Raw genomic sequence first — 6,701 nt, forward strand, 5'->3', positions numbered from 1 at the left:
GTGCCCTTGACTGGAATCAAACCCAGGACCCTTCAGTCCGCAGGCCGACGCTCTCTCCACTGAGCAACACCAGCCAGGGCGAAAATTCAATAAATGTTCAACAACAAAAAAGAGCAGAAATTGTCCAAACCACGTTTTCTGATCACAACAAAATGAAGTTAGACTTCAGTGAAAATGGTCTTAAAATCGGCGCAAATAAAACCGTTCGGAAATCGGAAAACACCCTCCTAAGAGCAGCGCGCTGAGGAAATCCATGTGTGAGAGAGAAAATCAATATTAAATCGGTGTAATTAAAGGGCCGATGGAAGACGCAGACATCTGGTAGGTAACACAGGACCGGGCACGGAAATGTCTCCGTCAGCACGTCCGCCACACGTCAGGCAACTCCGCAGAGAAAGATGTGAGCATTTTAGTTGAGAGAATGAAGATCGCTCTGTAGTTAAACGACGCTCCCTGCGACCATAAACAAGTTATTTTAACCTCTTTCAAAAAATTCTTGGTGACAGCTGCTGCCGATACTGTTATTAAAACTCTGCCTCCCAATTACTATCAAGATTCCAGGCCCCCAGCCTGGCCTGCGTGGCTCAGTGGTTGAGCGTTGACCTAGGTCACCGGTTCGATTCCTGGTCAGGGCATATGGATGGCTCCATCCCCAGTAGGGGGCGTGCAAGAGGCAGCCGATCCCTGATTCTCTCTCATCATGGATGTTTTCCTCTCTCTCCCTCTCCCTTCCTCTCTAAAATCAATAAAAATATATATTTTAAAAAATGGTTTTGTATGGTCCTCCTAAAAGTCATGCTTAAGTGCAGCCACCCGGCAGGTCCAAGGAGGGGTGTTTAAGGAGATATTGTCGGGATCACTGACAAGGGAAGAGCAGGGCGCCCTAATGTGTACGCCAACCACCAACCCAGCCACAGCCCTGCAGCAGCCACGGGGTGGGGTTCTATTTTTTTTTTAAAAATATATTTTGTTGGGTTATTTTTACAGAGAGGAAGGGAGAGGGATAGAGAGTTAGAAACATCGATGAGAGAGAAACATCGATCAGCTGCCTCCTGCACATCCCCTATTGGGGATGTGCCCGCAACCCAGGTACATGCCCTTGACCGGAATCGAACCCGGGACCCTTCAGTCCGCAGGCCGACGCTCTATCCACTGAGCCAAACCGGTTAGGGAAAGGGGTGGGGTTCTTTATAAAACTGGGAATGAGGCCCTAACCGGTTTGGCTCAGTGGATAGAATATATAACAAAAATGGGAATGAGGTCAAGGCAATTATGGAACCCCCCCCACACACACACACACAGAAAAGTCCACCTCTCCAAGAAAGGAAAGAAATCTGGCCGCTGACTTCGCGGCAGCCTCACGGATACCCCTCCCCAGAAGTTCCCTGGCCTCCTCCTTTATCAGCTACTCCCTGCAAACTTCCATCAAAGACTGCACTTGACCTCAGCGGGCAACCCTACCGGTAAAGTGAGAAGCAGCCCGCACTGGGAAATCGTTTCTTATTGTGCTCCCGCCATCGGCTGTGCTCACCGTCCCTCTCACTCGGAAGAAAGCCGCCCCTAAGGAGGTGCCGGCCTATTTTATTCTGTGGATGGCCCAGTGGTCGCTGTCCCTTGAATACACCCATCAGGGGGTGAATCCCGGAAGAGCAAATGACACCTTTCAACTAAACAAAAACAATCGAACAGGCTGTGGGCAGGTTCTGCCTCCGTCCTCAAACTGCCCACCAGCCAGCGTCGCTCCCCTAGGTCAGTGGTCGGCAAACTCATTAGTCAACAGAGCCAAATATCAACAGTACAACGATTGAAATTTCTTTTGAGAGCCAAATTTTTTAAACGTAAACTATATAGGTAGGTGCCTTGCTATTCACTTAATTAGGGTGCTCCTAAGGCTTAGGAAGAGCCACACTCAAGGGGCCAAAGAGCCGCATGTGGCTCGCAAGCCGCAGTTTGCCGACCATGGCCCTACGTTAATGGGACTTGCTTTCAGACGAGAGAGAGATTATTAGTCTCTGGGTGTCTACTCACAGACCCGCCGGTTAGAAAGAAACGATGATTTTCATTGGCTTTTCCCATGGAAAATAAATGAAGTTATATCGCTGATGATTGGGAAAAGCGAGTAAAGAAAAAATAACAACCATCTGCCACCCTGAGACAACCGTCACTAGCCATTGTAGCTATTTCTTTGGGGTGCTTTCGTTGGATTTTTTTTTTTTGCATAATTTTTGCTTCATTATAAATTACGGGATGGGTATCTTCCAATCAGGCCAACGGAGAAAATAATCACACGCCATCATATAGAAAGAGATTAGCCCGGCCGGCGTGGCTCAGTGATTGCACGTTGATCTGTGAACCGAGAGGTCACGGTTCAATTCCCGGTCAGGGCACATGCCGGGGTTGTGGGCTCCATCCCCAGTAGGGGGCATGCAGGAGGCAGCTGATGCATGATTCTCTCTCATCATGGATGTTTCTAGCTCTCTCTTCCTCTCCCTTCCTCACTCTGAAATCAATAAAAAACACATTTTTTTAAAAAACAAAAGAGAGAGAATATATGGCAGCGGTTTTCAACCTGTGGGTCGCGACCCCTTTGGGGGTCGAACGACCCTTTCACAGGGGTCGCCGAAGACCATCGGAAAACACATAGATAATTACATATTGTTTTTGTGATGAATCACTATGCTTTAATTATGCTCCATTTGTAACAATGAAATTGGGGGCCACCACAACATGAGGAACTGTATGAAAGGGCCGCGGCATTAGGAAGGTTGAGAACCACTGATATGTGGTCTAATGGTCACGGTCTACCCTTGGCGAACACTTTCCATGTATCAAGTTGTTTCATCATCATACCAACCCACATCGTAACTGCTTTTCTAGTTCCCATTTTACAGATGAGAAAACTGAGGCACCAAGCGGTTAGACAGCTCGCCCGTGGCTGCACGGCAAAAAACCACTTCTTTCTTTGTGCTCAAGACCCTGGAATTCGGGGGCCATTGGGGCCAATGACGTCACCCTTCACGCACCTCTGGGCCCCTTCAGAACGGCCTCTCATGCTCCTCTCCTCAACGCCTGGACCCGTGGCTGGTGCCTGTCCTTCGTCCTGGCCCCTCCAAGGACGAGTCTCCGTCTATTGATCCCCTGACAGCACTGACGGATGACTTGCTCGTCGCCTCTTTGTTCTACGACACGGAAGTCCATCTCTCCCGTCTGACACCCTGTTGAACTCTTTATTTCACTCTGAGCCCTTTATTAGCGCGTGTGCGGATGGCATTCTGATTCCGTCTTCTCTCTCCTTTTCCCTCCCCATCCCTCCCTCTCCTTCCCCGCCTACACTAGCGTAAGCTCAATTCATCTCTAAGGGTAATTAGTGGCGGGAGCCTCGACCATGGTAGAGCTGTGTGTCTGGTGAAAAAAAAAAAGTATTCTACCCTTTAAGAGCCTGAGGCTCTTCCAACGTGTGCATCCCACTTGGGATCACTTTTCGTGTCTCTGGCCAGCTCCTCCGGTTATAAGTGCCTGTGAGATCGTGTTTTCTGAGCCTCTAAAACGCCCATCAGAAACTTTCAGAGTCCTATTTTCTTTAAATAAGAATAGATAGATAGATAGATATCTATCTATCTATATATATATAGGTAGATAGATAGATAGATAGATATAAAGGTATATATATATTATATATATATTGATCATCTGACCGACTGGCCAGTACAGTTTATGTGCAATGGCAATTTAAAAATAAACATTGACTCACACACTTCTATTATAGAGAAAGGGCGAATAGCGATATTAAAATATTTTGTATGTATCATATATACTATGTTGATATGTAATTTTTTGCAATAATGTAATTACGGGAGAGGGAGAGAGAGATAGAAACATCAATGAGGAGAGAGAATCATGGATGGGCTGCCTCCTGCACGCCTCCTGCTGGGGATCGAGCCTGCAACTGGCATGTGCCCTGACCAGGAATCTAACCGTGACCTCCTGGTTCCTCGGTTGACGCTCAACCACTGAGCAACACTGGCCGGGCTGTGGTCTTATTTTCAAACAATACCTCTGGCTTCCAAGGGGTAATCCATAACCTAATCCAAACGCTTCAACAAGTTCTGCTAACAACACTTTAAACAATCATTGCAATTATTGACGGCTTGATATGGATGACTACAATAGAACTCCTTTTGCTCGCTTCATAATTATAACAATATTGTATTTGTTTCTTTTCGCTTTAATACTCTAATTTGGATAATTATCCAACAGAGCTCCTGGCAACCATCTGGAAGATTTCAGAGAGGAAGGGAGAGGGAGGAGAGAGAGAGAGAAACATCAGTGAGGAGAGAGAATCATGGATCGGCTGCCTGCTGCACGCCCACACTGGGGATCAAGCCCGCAACCCGGGTGTGTGCTCTGACTGGAATCGAACCGTGACCTCCTGGTTCATAGGCCAATGCTCAACCCCTGTGTCTCTCACATCAGTGTTTCTCTCTCTCCCTCCTCCCTCCCTTCTACTCTGTCTGAAAATCAATTGAAAAAAATATCCTCAAATGAGGATTAAAAAAAAAAAAGCCAGGGTTCAGGAACTCAACCGTCAGAGATTATAAAACCCTACAACTCGATGACTACCTCACCTACCAAAGTGGACTGCGTGCCCAGCCTGTGTGGCTCAGTGGTTGAGCGTGACCTATGAACCAGGAGGTCATGGTTCGATTCCCGGTCAGGGCACACGTCCGGGTGCCGGGCTCCATCCCCAGTGTGGGTCACGCCGGAGGCAGCCGATCCATGACTCTCTCTCCTCATTGATGTTTCTCTCTCTTTCTCTCCCTCTCCCTTCCTCTCTGAGATCAATAAAAATGTGTGTATTTTTTTAAAGTGGCCTGCGTTACAGTGGCTCAGGACCGTACCGGTCTGGCCCCGCCCAGACGTCCTAAACTTCTCCTACATGTAAGGACACAGCGACAGACGTCAAAGACCCAGGCCGGGCTCCCTGCTCGGCCACTCGCTGGATGTGGGCTTCCTCGGCCTCCCTTTCTGCATCTATAGATGGCGGGCGTGGGTGCGACAACTCCCCAGACCCCTTTGCATTCTAACGCGTGATGCCAGCGGCCCCTGAGCATCTCCGCAGCGGCCAAGGCACTCTACCCAGTGAGCGGAACGGCGTCAAAGGCAAACACGGGCACTGAGGAGTCCCGGCCCCCGGGGGACACCTGGGCGTGCAGGTCCCAGGTGAGACGGGAAGAAAGGCTGGGGAGGGGGCGTCTGCCTGCTGCCTCTCTCCAGGCCCGACGGGCAACAAGCGTGTTTTATAACAAACACGGCTCGTTCCAGCCTTGCTCGGGGTGTGCGTGTCTTGGATGAGTGTCTTGAGCTCCTACGGGGGATCCACGGATAGTACTAGTTGTGTATCTCGCAATCTGGGAAACAGCAAAAATCTCTCTCCAGGCAGCAGGGCAGATGGGGAGAGGGGCGGGCCGGCTTCCCTGAAGCAGCGAGCCACGTGGCTCCAGCCATGCCTTTCTCGGGGGAGAGAGAAGAAAAAAAAAAAATCCCCATTTATAGGCGAGCGTCTCTGCCGGTGGAAGGCAAAGATGTTCTCGGTTATTATCTTCTCTATCTCCTCCGCGCAGACGTGGCGCGAGCACACTCATCCTTCAGGCTAAGCGATACCTGCGCTCACAGATACACGTATTATTATACATATGCTAATAACGGTTCACATTAACACAGAGGACGAACGTGCTTCGCGGAGATGCGTTCGCTCGTTAATCCTCAGGGTGCCCGGGAGATCGCTAGGGGCGAGGGCTGGGTGCCAGCTCTCTCAGATGCCAGGCGACCGCAGGGTGTACGCAGTTTGCTCAAGTTTGTCGGGTGGACCATCTGCAGGGCCTGAGAGGACGCAGGATGCTAACGAACCTCAGGTCTGGACAGGCCCACACCGCACCCCTCTCAGACACATAGCAGAGCCCGGCTGGTGTGGCCCAGTGGGTTGAACATCGTCCCATGCACCATGCAGGTCGCTGGTCCGATTCCCGGTTGGGGCACAGGCCCGGGTTGCAGGCATTAACACAGAGGACGAACGTGCTTTGCGGAGATGCGTTCGCTCGTTTATCCTCAGGGTGCCCAGGAGATCGCTAGGGGCAAGGGACGGGGTGCCAGCTCCCTCAGATGCCAGGCGACCGCAGGGTGTACACAGTTTGCTCAAGTTTCTTGGGTGGACCATCCGCAGGGCCTGAGAGGATGCAGGATGCTAACGAACCTCAGGTCTGGACTGGCCCACACCGCACCTCTCTCAGACACACAGCAGAGCCCGGCTGGTGTGGCTCAGTGGGTTGAACATCGTCCCAGGCACCATGGAGGTCGCTGGTCCGATTCCCGGTCAGGGCACAGGCCCGGGTTGCAGGCTCCATCCCCAGTACGGGGCGTGCAGGGGGGGCCGACCTGTCTTTCTCTAACATCGATGTTTCTATCGTCTCTCCCTCTTTCTAAAACATCGATAAAGACATATTTATAAAACGCAAACACCAGAGACCTCACTGCAGTCATTCGGCATTTTGTTCATCTCCTCGTCTTCTCCACCCTGATCCTTCTAACGCCAGCACCGCGGCCGTGGGAACCCCCCGGGAAAGCTACGAGGCTGCTGTCAGAGACTCAGGGGGTTCCCAAGCTTTATCTTCCTGCTTCCCTCCTCTCCAGAGGGCACTGGCTGC

At 50.7% G+C, this 6,701-nt stretch overlaps 1 protein-coding gene across 1 annotated transcript in view; it reads right to left on the reverse strand.

Moving 5' to 3' along the window:
• AGBL1 (ATP/GTP binding protein-like 1) overlaps window positions 1-6,701 on the reverse strand; it is a 128,537-nt gene that overhangs the window by 71,766 nt on the left and 50,070 nt on the right. The gene's annotated exons all lie outside the window — the stretch shown is intronic.

This window comes from Myotis davidii, unplaced genomic scaffold (genome assembly GCF_000327345.1).
Source record: "Myotis davidii unplaced genomic scaffold, ASM32734v1 scaffold164, whole genome shotgun sequence".
Classification (NCBI taxonomy): domain Eukaryota; kingdom Metazoa; phylum Chordata; class Mammalia; order Chiroptera; family Vespertilionidae; genus Myotis; species Myotis davidii.